Genomic DNA, 18,548 nt, shown 5'->3' on the forward strand with positions numbered 1-18,548 from the left:
GTCATATTGTATTCATAAAATTGTAAATAAAGACTTTGTTTGAAAAAAAAAAGTTAACTATAAACATACAGAGGATTGATTTTGAGGGAGCTCACATACAGTACATTTATATAAAAACACTTGTCTACATTACTATGGTTCCTTAAAGAAACATGTTTAAGTGTTTATTAATTAATCTATTGAAAAGTTTATATTCATTTTGAAGAGGCTTTTTAAAACCCATCCATCCATCCATTTTCCAACCCGCTGAATCCGAACACAGGGTCACAGGGGTCTGCTGGAGCCAATCCCAGCCAACACAGGGCACAAGGCAGGAACCAATCCCGGGCAGGGTGCCAAACCACTGCAGCTTTTTAAAATTAAGATTATTAAGAATAACATGTTCTGATAACTTATACATATTGTACAAGGCACCACAAAGAAAAAAAAATAAATTCAGTTGTGATATTAATGACACGTTAAATGAACATATAAATACATACGTGATGTTATTTTTATTCCAGAAAAATATTTTAAATTAAAATTTTATATATGTTGAAAAACATGGTTAGAGATGCCACGAAGTAGGTGGCAATGCCTTAACCGTATATGTGTTGTAAGGCCACTAGGACCTCTTCCATCCTTGTCAAGGGGAGTGCTAACCTTCTCTCCTTTCATACAACACAATGTTTTTTATTTCCGCAGACCTTATAAACCCTCCTAAATCTAATATTTTTAAACATTGTGGTGTTTAATAAATTTTATTTAATATACTTCCTATATATAAAATGAGTTTGAGTATTTTAAAATGAAATAAAGCATTGCAATTACATGTGAAACTAAAAGCAAAAAAATAAAATAAATAAAAGGTAGCGTCACATATCCCAGAAATCCTTTAAATTTACATATGACCTGCCTTAAGCACAATTATCCAATCATGGAGCACGCTAGAGTTACGTAGTAATGTTGCCTGGAGCCACGCCTCTTCTATGAGACAGACCGCAAAAGGCAAGAAAAAGAAAAATATACGTTAGGCACATTCTAACACTTTCAAAGACTGAAATTATAAGTCTTTTAATACTAAATAAAGCATTGCAATAACATAGGAAACTAAAATAAAAAAAAATGAAACGGTATCTTCACATATCCCAGAAATCCATTAGATTTACATGTAACCTGCCTTTCGGACATTCATCCAGTCATAGTGCACGCTCGAGTATGACGTAGTGATGTTTGCCGGAGCCACGCTCCTTCAATGAGGAAGTCTGCAAAAGGCGAGAAAAAAGCAAAAAGAATTCATACGTTATGCGCTTTCTAACACCTTCGCAGACTGAAAGTTAAAGAAGAGGTGATGAAGTTGCATTTGCAGTTTAAAGGCAGGGCTGATAGATTTCTTCCTAGTAGTAACTGATGCCACCGTTGTCTTCGATGAAACCTTTCGGGAGGGCGAACGGAGTGAGCATGTTTGAAAAGCACATTGGAAGCAACGTCCTCTTCTTCATGTTTGAATATGCAGGTAAAGGTTAATGTTGTTTAATAATGTATGCAGGGGAATGCGTACAGTTTTCGAAATTAACGATTAATCTCAGGTTTGACAACAGAAATATTAAAATGTACAACAATTAAAAAAACAAACAAACATATACGATACGATACTGTAAGACCTGCGCACATACGGCTGACGTTGTAGCGAGTTACCCGGGCACGTTATACATACAAGAGCACGTATTTTTTAATTTTGATGTTTATACTAGTTGTGTTACTTGGCTTAGTCGGGGAAATTTAATCGGAAAGTGGGCCTCCGATGTATCAGAAGTACCTTGTAAATAACTGAGCAATTTTCTGTGTGCTCATTATTCAAATGCCAAATTTCGACCCCTGAAAACAAATTAAGATCTTTTTCATATTTGCCTATTGCCATTCATATCTTTGTCAATTACAAAGTATCTTTTCAGTTTAACTCTTGACCCAGTGTATGTATATGAGCTTTTCAAAATCGATCTATTATATAGTACCTTTTCATATCGATCTATCTATTATGTAGTGCCTTTCATTTCTTTCTATCTGTCTGTCTATCTATCTCTCTCCTTTTCTTCCCGTGGCTAATATTAGCTCATTAAAGCTCCTTACTCTTGAACATGTTGTAGATTTTTATAATTTCACTTAATGTAGTCGTGGGGGAGCTGGTGCCGAACTCGGCAAGCACAGAACACAAGGCAGGAACAATTCCTGGGCAGGGCACCTTTAATTTATTGGCCTTTCTCCATAAACCTCTGGAAGGAAATGTCCACATCGCTTGCATTGAAATCGGCAGGTTTATTTTTTCTTTCTTCAAATTAGAGGATATTATTTTCTTTTATAATACATCTTTGATTAAAAATTAAGTAGTTTAATTAAATGATTAAACATGTTTACATTTAAATGTAAAAGAATCAGATGTAGCAGCCCCGTAATTAACCTTTTCCGTACTGTTTTTCCAAAACTTTTAAGTTGGTTAAACATTCAATCTTATTACTTAATGGTTTATACCCTAATGTTAATATGATTGCTAGTATTTCTTTGTTTTTTTTTTCTTTTGTTCTACTCTACTGTTTTGAATTTATTATTAGTATTGTTATATACAGTACTAGTTATGCTACCAGTTTAAGACAGGTCAAAATTTCAGTAATCAGTATTGACCTCAGGAATAACATTTACTGTGCACCATCTATTGTGAGGTTTTTTGTAATGCATGTAGTAATAAAATGCATTGTACTTGTCTGTGTATCTGTGTCTGTCCGGTGGCAGTGCCTCTGTCATTCCAACAGATAGAGCATCACAAACATTGGTAGTAATAACATGCATTGCTTATTTCATTCGAACAGATGGCACATCACAAACATTTGTCATAATAAAATGCAATGCATTTCTCATTCCAACAGATGGAGCTTCACAAACATTAGCACAGCTTTTACAGAAATACAGTCCTGATCAAAAGTTTAAGACCACTTGAAAAATGGCAAAAAATCATATTTTGCATGGTTGGATCTTAACAAGGTTCCAAGTAGAGCTTCAACATGCAACAAGAAGAAATGGGAGTGAGACAAAACATTTGTTGAGCACGCAATTTAATGAAAACAATGATTAAACTGAAACAGGCTGTTGTATAGCTGATCAAAAGTTTCAGACCACACCTCCAAAAAAACCCGTAAAGCCCCCCCAAAACAGAAATCAAACTTCCAAACATGAACTCAGTACTGAGTAGCTCCACCGTTATTGTTGATCGCTTCAAAAATTCGTTGCGGCATGCTTGATGCAAGCGTTTCCATGAGGTGAGTGGGAACATTTCTCCAAGTGGTGAAGACGGCCGTACGAAGGGTATCAACTGTCTGGAACTGTTGTCCATTTTTGTAAACTTCCCTTGCCATCCATCCCCAAAGGTTCTCAATTGGATTTAGATCAGGGGAACAAGCAGGATGGGCCAAAAGAGTGATGATATTCTCCTGGAAGAAGTCCCTTGTCCTGCGGGCATTGTGTACTGTAGCGTTGTCCTGTTGAAAAACCCAGTCGTTACCACACAGACGAGGGCCCTCAGTCATGAGGAATGCTCTCTGCAACATCTGGACATAGCCAGCGGCCATTTGACGCCCCTGCACTTCCTGAAGCTCCATTGTTCCACTGAAGGAAAAAGCACCCCAGACCATTATGGCGCCACCTCCACTGTGGCGTGTAGAAAACATCTCAGGTGGGATCTGCTTGTCATGCCAGTAACGTTGGAAACCATCAGGACCATCAAGGTTAAATTTTTTCTCATCAGAGAATAAAACTTTCTTCCACCTTTGAATGTCCCATGTTTGGTGCTCTCTTGCAAAGTCCAAACAGGCAGTTCTGTGGCATTCAAGGAGACGAGGTCTTTGAAGACGTTTTTTGTTTTTGAAGCCCTTCAGTCTCAGATGCCGTCTGATGGTTATGGGGCTGCAGTCAGCACCAGTAACGGCCTTAATTTGGGTCGAGGATCGTCCAGTGTCTTGACGGACAGCCAATTGGATCCTCCGGCTCAGTGCTGGTGAAATTTTTATGGGTCTTCCACTTGACTTTTTTGTTCCATAACCCTCAGGATCATTTAAGAAATTCCAAATGACTGTCTTACTGCGTCCCACCTCAGCAGTGATGGCGCGCTGTGAGAGACCCTACTTATGCAGTTCAACAACCCGACCACGTTCAAAAAGGGAGTTTTTTTGCCTTTGCCATCAGAACGTGTAACTACCTGACAGAAAATGACAATGAATCCACATCTTTGCACAGATTTGGCCTTTTAAAGGCATGTGGTCCTAAAATTTTGATCAGCTGTAAAACAGCCTGTTTCAATTTAATCGTTATTTTCAATTAATTGAATGCTCAAAAACTGTTTTGTCTCACTCCCATTTCTTCTTGTTGCATGTTGAAGCTCTACTTGGAACCTTGTTAAGATCCAACCATGCAAAATATGATTTTTTGCCATTTTTCAAGTGGTCTTAAACTTTTGATCAGGACTGTATAACAGACATATCAGTCAAATGGGCACACTGCACTGCAAGACATTAGTGCTGAAAACATCCAGCAAACATAAAATGCTGGATGGACAGAAATCAGCTTTTCCATGTTAATTAAAGGACAAGTGTCAGTGTGTCTCTCTGGTTCCTGTGCCTCTGTCATTTCAACAGATGATGGCACATCACAAACATTTCTAGTTATAACATTCATAAGTACAAATATTTGTGATGTACAAACTATTGGAATATGCATTATATGTTACATGCAGTAATGTCCAGTTGCAGAGCCGTACATCACCACAGTTTTTGAAAGCAGTTTCTTGGTGAAAGTAAGATTCAGGTAACTTAAGGTTAGGATTAAGTGTCATTAAGATTAGGGGTTTGTTTATATAGTATAAATGTGAGGTAATGTCACTTCTGCCATTAAACTGCTTCCCATTATACTCTGTGACGTCTGCCAAAAACTGGGGTGACCGTATGGCTCTGCAGTTCAATGTGTCTTATTATGTGCCATTTGTTATGGGATTCTCAAAAGCAGTGTTAATGTTTGTGATGCGCCATCTTTTGGAATTACAGAAACATAGCAACTGGACAGTCGGACAGACACATACCCTTTTATTAAAGTGGATATTCAAACACGTTTTCAGTGATGCTGTATGTAAAAGTTTATTGTGGAAATAATAATAATAATAATAAAAAAGCCTTAAAATATTTAATGCTACTGACTGACGTCATGCTGAACTCCATAGTCCATGGAACAACCTGTTTTACCCTTTTGATGCTGTCTGGTGTTCTTACAGTTCTCAGTGGTCTAACAAATGTGTCCTTCACATTATCAGTAGGTTAAAATTTATCAACCCACTTTAAAATGGTGTTAATAGAAAATGTCTCACCAATGCATGTTAAAAGTTAATACAAAAATCTTCTTTACATCTTTTACAGTGTGGACACTAGATGGCACTGTTGCTCCACAAACCCAACCCAACAGACAAACAGCGCACAACTGAAAAGCACAAAGAGCTTATTTATTTTAGGAAAACTCTTCAGCAAGCGTTTCCCACCACCACAGCCAAAAGTAAACAACAGGCTCAGCACATAACTGTTCTTCTTTTTCTGTTTCTTTCTCCCTCACTCTTCCCAGCAAGCTTTGTCCACCTGCTCCCTGAATGGAGTGAGGCGGACCCTTTTATAGAGCACCCAGAAGTGCTCCAGGTGTTCCACAGTCCCTTTCTGGGTGTGGTGGCAGCCCTGCAGAGGAAGGCTCAGCCATTCTTCATGCGCCCCCCCTGGCGGAGGCCACAGGCCCCAGCAGGGGGGAGCTTCCATGCTCCAAACCCATGGCCCTGTAGCAAGCTGGGGGGAGGCTGCCCTCTGTCGTCCCAGGGGAGGTATTGCCCCGTACAAGCTCCTTCCTTCAGTCCTTTCGTTATGGAGGCATCCCGGCTGTCCCTTACAACAGATTCACTGGACATTCAATGTATACCGCAATGGCGTACACACGGTGAGGCACTGTCCACCACAGAAAGTGCATTTAGTATAAGAGAGTGCTACTGCCGTATATCCTGCACTATACTGTCCCTGTCCTCCACAACATCCTGGAAATCGTCACTTTCTTGTACCTCACCGGTTGTCTTGGTTTCAATATTTCAATCTTTCACCTCGGCCCCTTCCCAGCCCTCTCCCAGTTTCTTAATCATGTCTTTGCTTGTCACTAATCCCAATGTGACTGTTTCACAGGTTGATAATGTGCAAGATAGTAATTACAGTGGCGTGCAAAAGTATTCAATCCCCTTGAAAGTCATCCTGATTTTCTACTTGACAGACAATTTGTGCGCATTTATCCATTTTAGTAACTCTTATGTTGTAACAATACATTTTCAATGTCTAAATTAAACCATTTTCTGTAGATATATAACTGTAGAATAGCAACCAACTCCAAAGTGTTTGCCCTAAGTATTCAAGCCCTACACAAGACTACTTTGCTTTCATTCTTTTGGTTATGTAAGTATGTCCCAGTTTTGCGCATTGTTCAGCAGGGATTCTTTCCCCGTTTTTCTTGGCAGACTTGATAGAGGTCATCTCGGTTGGTGGGATGGCACCTCTGGACAGCAGTTTTCAAAAAGTGCCACAGAGTCTCAGTAGGCTTAAGATCAGGACTTTGAGTCGGCCATTTCAAAACAATCAGCTTTCTGTTTCTGAGCCATTCCAGTGTCACTTTGGCCTTATGCTTAGGGTCATTGTCATGTTGGAAGATGAATCTTCTCCCAAGCTGCAGGTTCACAGCAGACTAGAACAAGTTCTCCCGCAATATTGAACATTAGAACAATCTGTAGATGAGAACAGGCCATTCAGCTCAACAAAGTTCGCCAGTCCTATCCATTTACCGTATATACTCACATATAAGTTGGGTCTTGAAACCCAAAAAATCAGACCCCGACTTATATGCCTGTTCAAAAATGCGACACATTTAAAATAAATTTTTTTTTTTTTTATTTAATTTTTTTTTTTTTTTACATCTTCTTGCCTCCTCCAATCTCACATTAGTTTCTCAGACGCATCAAATTTTGTTGCAGCAGCGCGGTTATCAATTTCTTTCGCTAATTCAATGACGTTTAATTCAAAACAACCTTCATATTTTCTTCTGATCGAATGCTCCATCGTAGATAAGGGATGCTTTTACGATAAAGGTGTATGAGATACAAAAAACACAAATCAGTGCAAACGTTGCTTCGGAATAGTTTGGGTATTACCGTGTAGTCACGTAGACACAATAGAAAGAGAGGTTAGGAGTATACGCTGATACAGCACATTGCTGCACCCACATAGAAGAAAAAGGCCATGTGCTCCGTGGTTACTCTTTCAGGTGGGCGTTAGCATATCATAATCTCTTGGACCAATAGCGTGAGTGTTCCACATTCGACTTATATGACCAACATTATAAAATTCCGGAAATGATACGATAAAAACAAGTACTGACTTATCCACAAGTATATACGGTATTTCTTCCAAAATAACATCAAGTCGAGTTTTGAAAGTCCCTAAAGTCTTACTGTCTACTGCACTACTTGGTCGCTTATTCCAAGTGTCTGTCATTCTTTGTGTAAAGAAGAAATTCGTAATGTTTGTGTGAAATTTACCATTAGCAAGTTTCCAACTGTGTCCCCATGTTCTTGATGAACCACTGGACTAATTCCCTTCATAATTTTAAACACTTGGTCAGGTCTCCTGTTAATCTTCTTTTGCTTAAACTGTAAAGGTTCAGCTCTTTTAATCTTTTCTCATAACTCATCCCCTGTAGCCCTGGAGTCAGCATAGTTGCTCATCTCTGGACCTTTCTCTAGTGCTACTATGTCCTTTTTGTAGCCTGGAGACCCAAACTGCACACAGGACTCCAGATAAGTCCTCACCAGTGTGTTACAAACCTTGAGCAGAACCTCCTCTACACATCAAGGCTCTGTATAACCTTCTCTTTTAGGGTGGATGTCGACTTTTGTCGACAGGAGGGGTTGAAGGCGAATGTCGACAAAAGTCGACATCCAGGGATAAAGGGCGACAATCAGCTGTTAATGGCGACAAATCTCACTGTCACGTCACAGGCATTCCCTCTGTGCTTGGAGGAATGCTAGACTCGTTGACTCGGCAAATAAACATTGCGTGTGCGTGAGTTGCGAAATGTAAACAAAGGCAAGATGGCACCGACATGTGAAAAGGCAGCGAAGCAAGTGCAGAAAAGAAAACACTCGGCAGACGATGTTTTGCGCATTACCGTGGAGTCGGACTCTTGATTTTTCAGAATCAGACTTTATTGGCAGTGATCAGGAGATCGAGCAAGAGAGTTAGAAGCAGGCATCAGCTGATCAGACACCAGCCGATGCCGCGCGAGCGGATCTGCTGCCAGTTGAGTGCCTTCACGCAGCCGATGCATCTACAGCAAGGTTCGCATGGGATAAATACACATACATTGATCCGTTGAGAGCCGATCTGGCTACCGGAGTTTACAAGACGGCATGGCTTGCTGTTGGACACGACAGATCACCAGCTGCTGTACTTCAGGCTGCTCTCTCCTGATGCTGCTTTTCAGCTACTGTCAGACGAGACAAACAGGTAGGCAGAGATTTTTTTTGAATCGCGGGCTGCATTTGCATCGCATTCTCGTTTTTCAAAGTGGAAACCCACAACGAAAGACGAGATGAAGCGCGCTGTGGCATTACAAATAGAGATGGGACAGAACTGGTGATATAACTTCAGGGAGCATTGGTCCAAACGTGTTTTGTCCCCTGGTGGCTTAGGTACGTGCTGCTGCAAAGTTTTATTCACTTCTGTAATAAACAGAAGCAAATCCCATGGGGTGAGCCAGTCTATAATGCCATACATAAAGTTCATAAAGTTTCAGAAGATGAAAAGAGGTGACAATACGGTTTTCATGCAGGCAGAAAACTTGGTGGCAGTGGCATGGCACGATGGCAAATGGGTGACTTGTCTCTCTACAGTACACACTAACAATATATGTTAGAAAATGCAGCAACAGACAATTGAAAAATAGGCATCAAAGCAACACGTATTGTAAGGAGTGCAATGTGGCAATGACTGAAATTGGCTGCTTTGAGCGAGATCAGACTTTGCTGTGTAAAATGTATGTGATATGAATGTGAAATCATAGAGAATTCAGGCTCATACAACATGCAAGGCAGTAACATTTGTCAAAAGGAAATATTTTTTGTTGATTTGATATGTTAAACAATTGCTTTGTGTTCTTTTTTAAAAAATGTTAGTTTTTGGAAAAATATTCAGCCCTGGGAGAAAAGAAACAAAAAAAAAAATTAGCCCTAAAAGAGTTAATGGCTTCTGAGCTCTGGCAGTTGATTGTGCCGAGTCCACTATGACTCCTAAATCCTTCTCGTAAGGTGGACTCTCGATTTTTCAATCACCCATTGTGTATTCAAACTTAACATTTTTACTTCCTACATGTATTACTTTACATTTACTGACATTAAATTTCACCTGTCACAAATCTGCCCAAACCTGTTTGCTATCCAAGTCCTTCTGTAATGATGTAACGGATTCCAAATTATCTGCTAATCCACCTATCTTGGTATCATCTGCAAACTTAACCAGTTGTTACTTATATTCCTATCTAAATTGCTTATATAATCTTGTATATAAAACGTCTATGCGTGGAAGTGTGTGTGTCTGTTTGTCCGGCTTGAAAGTGAGAGGTGGAGTCAGGGTAAGGGCTCCGCCTCCAAGGGAACAGAAAACTCGCTTAGCCACTAATAACACAAGCGAGGCCAGCACGTCAGCAAAACAAAACCTCCGAAGAAAGACGAAGTGGTTTAGCCGCTAACATTGGCAAAATGGTATCCCTTTCACTTTTTACTATCTCTCCCGCCACTAATGCACAAGCGATGTGAGTACGTCGGCAAAGTGAAACCTCAGAAGAAAGACAAAGTCGCTTAGCCGCTAACATCGACAAAGCGGTTTCCCTTTAACTTTTCCTCCCGCCACAAATACACAAGCGAGGCAAGCACATCGGCAAAACGAATCCTCTTAGGAGAGAGATGCCCAGAGTAGTTCCTTTCATTTACCTGACATCTCTACATTTCAATTTTTTCCTGACGATTTCAATAGTTTCTAGGACCCCGGGCTTTTTACAGCATGGGATTACATAGCTAGTATATTAAATATATACAGTACTGTGCAAAAGTTTTAGGCAGGTGTGAAAAAATGCTGTAAACAAAGAATGCTTTCAAAAATGGACGTGTTAATCATTTATTTTCATCAATCAACAAAATGCAGTGAATGAACAAAAGAGAAATCAAAATCAAATCAATATTTGGTGTGACCACCCTTTGCCTTCAAAACAGCATCAGTTCTTCTAGGTACACTTGCACACAGTTTTTGAAGGAACTCGGCTGGTAGGTTGTTCCAAACATTTTGAAGAACTAACCCCAGATCTTCTGTGGATGTAGGCTTCCTCACATCCTTCTGTCTCTTCATGTAATCCCAGACACACTCGATGATGTTGAGATCAGGGCTCTGTGGGGGCCATACCATCACTTCCAGGACTTCTTGTTCTTCTTTACGCTGAAGATAGTTCTTAATGACTTTGGCTGTATGTTTGGGGTCGTTGTCCTGCTGCAGAATAAATTTGGGGCCAATCATATGCCTCCCTGATGGTACTGCACGATGGATAAGTATCTGCCTGTATTTCTCAGCATTGAGAACACCATTAATCCTGACCAAATCTCCAACTCCATTTGCAGAAATGCAGCCCCAGACGTTTAAGGAAACTCCACCATGCTTCACTGTTGCCTGCAGACACTCATTATTGTACCGCTCTCCAGCCCTTCGACGAACAAACTGCCTTCTGCTACAGCCAAATATTTCAAATTTTGACTCATCAGTCCAGAGCACCTGCTGCCATTTTTCTGCACCCCAGTTCCTATATTTTCGTGCATACTTGAGTCGCTTGGCCTTGTTTCCACATCAGAGGTATGGCTTTTTGGCTGCAACTCTTCCATGAAGACCACTTCTGGCCAGACTTCTCTGGACAGTAGATGGGTGTACCTGGGTCCCACTGGTTTCTGCCAGTTCTGAGCTGATGGCACTTCTGGACATCTTCCGATTTCAGGGTAATAAGCTTGATGTGTCTTTCATCTGCTGCACTAAGTTTCCTTGGCCGACCACTGCGTCTACGATCCTCAACGTTGCCCGTTTCTTTGTGCTTCTTCAAAAGAGCTTGAACAGCACATCTTGAAACCCCAGTCTGCTTTGAAATCTTTGTCTGGGAGAGACCTTGCTGATGGAGTAGAACTACCTTGTGTCTTGTTGCTGTGCTCAATCTTGCCATGACATGAAACTGTCTTCCACAACCTCACCTTGGTAGCAGAGTTTGGCTGTTCCTCACCCAGTTTGAAGCCTCCTACACAGCTGTTTCTGTTTATGACTGTGTTTCAACCTATGTGTGACATTGATTATCATTAGCACCTGTTTGGTAGAATTGGTTGATCAGACACCTGACTAGAATCCTACAAAATTCTCGACTTTGTGCAAGTGTACGTATAAGAATTGATGCTGGTTTGAAGGCAAAAGGTAGTAGATAGATAGATAGATAGATACTTTATTAATCCCAATGGGAAATTCACAAAAACACCAAATATTGATTTGATTTAGATTTCTCTTTTGTTCGCTTACTTTGCATTTTGTAAATTGATAACAATAAACAATCATTATTTATATTTCTGAAAGCATTCTTTGTTTACAGCATTTTTTCACACCTGCCTAAAACTTTTGCACAGTACTGTATATTATGATCCACAAATATACAGTATTGTAAGGGAAAAGTTATGCCATAAATATAGCACTTCTCTTAAGGGGTTATGTAAAAGACAAGAAATATATTTTATCATAGTGAATAATAAAATAATTTTTAAGCATCAGTACAGAAGGATATGAGACTTGGACACATGCCAGGTGTATTATTGAACCAGGGTTCAAATTTAACTCTTACAAGAGCATCTACAACTGCAGAGTCTGAAGGAGAACTGCCTCGATCCTCAGGACCCCACCCACCCCCAACACAAACAGTTCACACTTTTACCCTCAGGCAGGAGGTATGGACATATGAAATGCAAGACTTCCAGGCTAAAGAACTGTTTCTTCCCCAAGGCCATTAGACTCCTAAATAACTGACTGGAGTTTATAACCATGGTCCACCACATTCTATCTACCTCTGTGACGATGCGGGTTCGCTCCATGCTCCCATCTTGCTTCTGGGAGCTCTTGAACCCGACACCGTCGGTAATGTCACTGATGAGTTAGGCAGTGAGGCACAACTAAGCAAGGGGATGGTGCAAAAATGCAAAGTGCTTTTATTAAAACAAAACAAGTGTTCAAATACATAGTGCAGTGCTTCAAGATTCCATAAATAATCCATAAAAATGGGTGCAGTAAGTGGAAATTAAAAATAAATAATCCTTTAAAATGAGGTTAAAATCAACGGGCTGGAAGCAGTCCTTTTTTTTTAAAAAAAGCCTGATGCCTTCTCTGTTTAGCTGGCAGCTCACCAGCTTCTCCCATACGGGCCCTGCAACAGGGGAGTCACCCTAACAGCAGGTGCATCTGACCTTACTTCTGTCCGGTTGCCTTCCGTCCCCTGGCTACCTTACCGGACCGAGATTTGGGTTCCCCAACGGCTAGGGCGCTAACGCTGAGGCTCACCCTTCTAAGTCTCCTTGACTCCCGTTGCCTTCCACGGGGAGTCATCCTTACTGCAGGTCACTCCAGCTCCTAGAAACCGTTCAGCTGGAGCGACCACTTCCAACTGCCCCTCCTCTAGTGTCGGCCTCAAACTGCTCGTGTGGGGCTCTCCATTCCAGCTGCCTGCATTTACCAGCCAGCCTGCTCTCTTGCTCGCTCCTGCACCGGCTTTCAACGCCTCCTGCCTTCATCTTCCCTTAACCTCCGTCCATTTCTTTCCTTTTCCTTTCCATCCATCCTCTTCCGCTTATCCGAGGTCGGGTCGCGGGGGCAGCAGCTGGAGCAGAGATGCCCAGACTTCCCTCTCCCCGGCCACTTCTTCTAGCTCTTCCAGGAGAATCCCAAGGCGTTCCCAGGCCAGCCGAGAGACATAGTCCCTCCAGCGTGTCCTGGGTCTTCCCCGGGGCCTCCTCCCGGTTAGACGTGCCCAGAACACCTCACCAGGGAGGCATCCTGATCAGATGCCCAAGCCACCTCATCTGACTCCTCTCAATGCGGAGGAGCAGCGGCTCTACTCTGAGCCCCATCCGGATGACTGAACTTCTCACCTTATCTTTAAGGGAAAGCCCAGACACCCTGCAGAGGAAACTCATTTCAGCTGCTTGTATTCACGATCTCGTTCTTTCAGTCACTACCTATAGCTCATGACCATAGGTGAGGGCAGGAACATAGATCAACTGGTAAATTGAGAGCTTTGCCTTGCGGCTCAGCTCCTTTTTCACCACGACAGACCGATGGTCTCGGATTTGGAGGTGCTGATTCCCATCCCAGCCGCTTCATACTCGGCTGCGAGCCGATCCAGAGAGAGCTGAAGATCAACCTTTTCCTTTCCTTTCTTCATTTTCCCCCTAGCCGCCTCACGCTTCTGTTTATTCCGGGGACGTGGATCAGATGTGGCAATTAGCAGCTCGCGGCACCAATTACGGATGCGAAGGACTCCTAACCTGTGCACTTAAGTGAGGACCATCCGCATCACACATCACCCGGGAACAGCTCTTACCACACATACTATGCCCCATCGCTAAGCCGCGAGTGCCATGATTATTTATTTACAAAGTGGCCCTGTTGACTTGAGCTGTGGACCTGCTACACCACAACCTCACACAACTGTATTGGACTTGTCCACCACACACTTACCTGCACATTACACTTTATACTTCTATTCTGTTTTTATACTTTATGCTGCCTCTGTTACTTATTATCTATCTGCTACTTATTATTTATGTTTATCTTTATACGTTGGTTTTGGCATTTGGTGAGGACAGAAAAGAAAGAATTTAATTGTACCGGGAAACGTGTTTCCTTACTGTGCACATGACAATAAACTTTGAACTTGAAAAAGTTGACAAGTTCAATGTTTATTTTCCCCGCTGTATGTTTAAATAAAAAAATATATCATGGGGTGTACTTACTTTTTCACGTCACTGTATTTGGGATATGGGAGGAAGCATGCTGGATGACACATGCAGCCATTGCAAACTGGATAAAGATGGTGACAGGTCCAGGGCTCTGGAGCAGTGCAGCTCTGTGCCACCCTGCTGCCCACATCGTCTCGTACGGTAGTGCGGACTTCACCGTGATGAGGTTCTTATTCCTGTTGTTATCTAATCAGCATTGATTCAGACTGCTTGACTTGCGAGGACTCCACTGCTTGTCCCCCTGGCAAAGTCCTCATGTCATTTGGAGGCGTTTTCAGCTGATGGACCATGACAGATAGAGGCTGAGATGCTCTGGGCTTCCTTATTGTGTATCCAGCTGTGCTGTTTATTCTTTGCACCGTCCCTTAAGGGGCGACTCGCTGACCCTTTAGTGAAGCAGAGCGTCCTCACTCGTGCGTGAAACTTTATTATCCGTTTACAGATTGAGACGTGAGCAGTGTACCATCTTTGGACCCGCATTCAAATTTGACGCAGCCGTTTCCTAAAAAAACAAAAAAAAAAAGCAATAGGCACGTAAGGAGACTTAAGACATATTTTTTGTACCCGTGTGTGTGGCAGAGTGTAAAATGAGTGATATGTTGCATATGTAGATGCCACGGTGGGTGGACAGGCATCCCGGCTAGGTTGGTTTCCTGAGATGGACAGGGGGAGACTATCTATCCAGAACAGTTCCTCCCCCAGTACAAAAGATGTCAGTGCTCCTCTGGCATGGACACCTAAAGGGATCCATGGGAATTTGCAATCCTGAGGAGCAACCCTGTCAGAGTCCTTGGGTACCACCAGAGGGAGCTGCAGTGTGAAGAACATCCTGTTTCATGGGGCTTCTGCGTGACTGCCATTCATTACTATGGCACCAGAAGTTAACAGCCCAGGTCCAACATAAAAGAGGCTGCTTGACCTCATATCGGGGAGTCAGGAGTCGGGAGGCTGCAGGCAACACTCATCTGCAGGAGTGAAAGGAGGGAAAGGGACACAGTAAATTATCTTGGCTGTAGAAGCAAATCTTGTTCATTTGTACAGGTACTACGTTTAATAAACAAAAACCTGTATTTGAACCCAGGACTGTGTTGGGTGTGTTGGATGCCTGGAGTTTGGGGCTCAGTGGTGCCCCATTGCTGATTACGCATATACAGTTGTGCTTGAAAGTTTGTGAACCCTTTAGAATTTTCTATATTTCTGCATAAATATGACCTAAAACATCATCAGATTTTCACTCAAGTCCTAAAAGTAGATAAAGAGAAACCAGTTAAACAAATGAGACAAAAATATTATACTTGGTCATTTATTTATTAAGGAAAATGATTGAATATTCCATATTTGTGAGTGGCAAAAGTATGTGAACCTTTGCTTTCAGTATCTGGTGTGACCCCCCTTTGCAGCAACTGTAACTGTTGATCAGTCCTGCACACCCGCTTGGAGGAATTTGAGCCCATTCCTCCATATGAACAGCTTCAACTCTGGGATGTTGGTGGGTTTCCTCACATTAACTGCTCGCTTCAGGTCCTTCCACAACATTTCGATTGGATTAAGGTCAGGACTTTGACTTGGCCATTCCAAAACATTCACTTTATTGTTCTTTAACCATTCTTTGGTAGAACGACTTGTGTGCTTAGGGTCGTTGTCTTGCTGCATGACCCACCTTCTCTTGAGATTCAGTTCATGGACAGATGTCCTGACATTTTCCTGTAGAATTCTCTGATATAATTCACAATTCATTGTTCCATCAATGAAGGCAAGCCGTCCTGACCCAGATGCAGCAAAGCAGGCCTAAACCATGATGCTACCACTACCACCATGTTTCACAGATGGGATAAGGTTCTTATGCTGGAATGCAGTGTTTTCCTTTCTCCAAACATAATGCTTTTCATTTAAACCAAAAAGTTCTATTTTGGTCTCATCCTTCCACAAAAAATTCTTCCAGTAGCCTTCTGGTTTGTCCACGTGATCTTTAGCAAACTGCAGACGAGCAGCAATGTTTTTTTTTGGAGAGCAGTGGCTTTCTCCTTGCAACCCTGCCATGCACACCATTGTTGTTGAGTGTTCTCCTGATGGTGGACTCATGAACATGAACATTAGCCAATGTGAGAGAGGCCTTCAGTTGCTTAGAAGTTACCCCGGGGTCCTTTGTGACCTCACCGACTATTACACGCCTTGCTCTTGGAGTGATCTTTGTTGGTCGACCACTCCTGGGGAGGGTAACAATGGTCTTGAATTTCCTCCATTTGTACACAATCTGTCTGACTGTGGATTGGTGGAGTCCAAACTCTTTAGAGATGGTTTTGTAACCTTTTCCAGCCTGATGAGCATCAACAACTCTTTATCTGAGGTCCTCAGAAATCTCCTTTGTTTGTGCCATGATACACTTCCACAAACGTGTTGTGAAGAGCAGACTTTGATAGATCCTGTTCTTTAAATAACACAGGGTGCCCACTCACACCTGATTGTCATCCCATTGACTCGAATTTCACCTTCAAACTAACTGCTAATCCTAGAGGTTCACATACTTTTGCCACTCACAAATATGGAATATTCGATCATTTTCCTTAATAAATAAATGACCAACTATAATATTTTTTGTCTCATTTGTTTAACCGGTTTCTCTTTGTCTACTTTTAGGACTTGAGTGAAAATCTGCAGAAAGTGCTATGCAGAAATATAGAAAATTCTAAAGGGTTCACAAACTTTCAAGCACAACTGTAAGTTGAGAAATTTTTTGAATGTCTTTTTTTTGTAATGTTAAGAGTCAGGAAGCTGGACAAACCAGTTTTCTACCCCCTGAGTTTCATTGATGAGGAGAGCATCATCTGGGCCAGGGTTTGTTACGACTCTTTGAAGAATTTTCTATAAGCCATTCTCCTGCAGGAAGGCCCTAAACTGCCTAGCTGGTATGAAGCTCCTCTGGTGGACTGATGCTGCGCTTCATTTGAACTTGGAAATTCCGACTTCAGAGTCAGATTTCGTACTCCAGGGCACCATAGGCTCATCCACCTGCATATCTCTGTGATGACCCTTGCCTAGGGTGTTAAGCCTAAGAAGTCTACCACTGGCCACAACCTGGCACTAAGGGTTCTCATGGAGTGCATACGCGAATATCGGTAGTTTGTTTGAAGCCTTTGTCGATTTTCATAAAGCTTTTTGACTCAGTTGATTGATCTGCCCTGTGGGACACCCTAAGACTTCACGGGACCCCCTCAAAGTTATTGGATATCATGGCCAGCCTGTACACTGGTACTGTGAGTGCTGTGCAGAGTGGAGGCAGCACCTCTGTGTTTTTCCCAGTTTCTGGAGGTTTGTCAGGGGTGTCTTCTGCTCCTACTCTGTTCAATGCTTGCATGGGCTGGGTCTTGGGCAGGGTCGTGGGGTCCAGCTCTCCGGAGTCGGTGCTCCTCACAAGTGAGGCAGATAAACACTTCCAGATGGGAGCGGAGAGAATGATATCATGATGAGCTGCACTCTTCTGTTCCTTGGCTGGGATTTGAATTCAGGTCCCCAGAGGTGTGAGGCAGGAACCTTAACCAGTGGGCTACTTTTCGTACACCTGGTATGTGAATGGCTCAGGGTCACACAGTGAGTCAGACCTTATGGTTTACAGTAATCCCTCGCTACTTCGCGGTTCACTTTTCGCGGATTCACGACTTCGCGGATTTTATATGTAAGCATATCTAAATATATAACGCAGATTTTTCGCTGCTTCGCGGGTTTCTGCAGACAATGGGTCTTTTTACTTCTGGTATTTGCCTCCTCAGTTGGTTTGCCCAGTTGATTTCATACAAGAGATGCTATTGGCAGATGGCTGAGAAGCTACCCAATCAGAGCACGCAGTTAAGTTCCTGTGTGCTGCTGATTGGCTCAGCGATGGAGTGCTGCATTAACCAGGAAGTCTCATCTCACTCATTCAGCATTAACGTGCTCTTGCTACTGCATTCAGGGGATTATCACCTTCATCGTCATCATTTTTACTGCGCAGCATATTCATCACCATCATCACGTCATATATAGCTACATGTACTTCGCTATACAGTAAGTGTAAACTTATCTACCGATTTCATATTGCTTAGCAGTTGTCCCTGTTATTAATAGAGTAAAGGGTGGGTTGTGAACAATACAGGGAGGGTTTAAAAACATCCAAATACACGTTAAATGATTAAATAAATATGGTGTCCCTACTTCACGGAAATTCAGTTATCGCGGTCGGCCTTGGAACCTATCTCCCGCGATAAGTGAGGGATTACTGTAAAGTCAAATGGCACTGGACTGGGATTTGAATTCCGGTCCACAGAGGTGTGAATCCTAACCAGTGTGCTTGTGTTTTGTAAACTTGTTCAATGAACAGCTCAAGGTCACACAATGAGTGACATGT

At 42.2% G+C, this 18,548-nt stretch overlaps 1 non-coding gene across 1 annotated transcript; it reads right to left on the reverse strand.

Annotated features, from left to right (window-relative positions):
- Window positions 1-535: 535 nt before the first annotated feature.
- On the reverse strand, window positions 536-664 carry LOC114658318 (U6atac minor spliceosomal RNA). Its single transcript, XR_003717365.1, has one exon. It is a non-coding gene; the product is annotated as a U6atac minor spliceosomal RNA (small nuclear RNA).
- Window positions 665-18,548: the final 17,884 nt, after the last annotated feature.

Source organism: Erpetoichthys calabaricus, chromosome 9 (assembly GCF_900747795.2).
Source record: "Erpetoichthys calabaricus chromosome 9, fErpCal1.3, whole genome shotgun sequence".
NCBI classification, from domain to species: domain Eukaryota; kingdom Metazoa; phylum Chordata; class Cladistia; order Polypteriformes; family Polypteridae; genus Erpetoichthys; species Erpetoichthys calabaricus.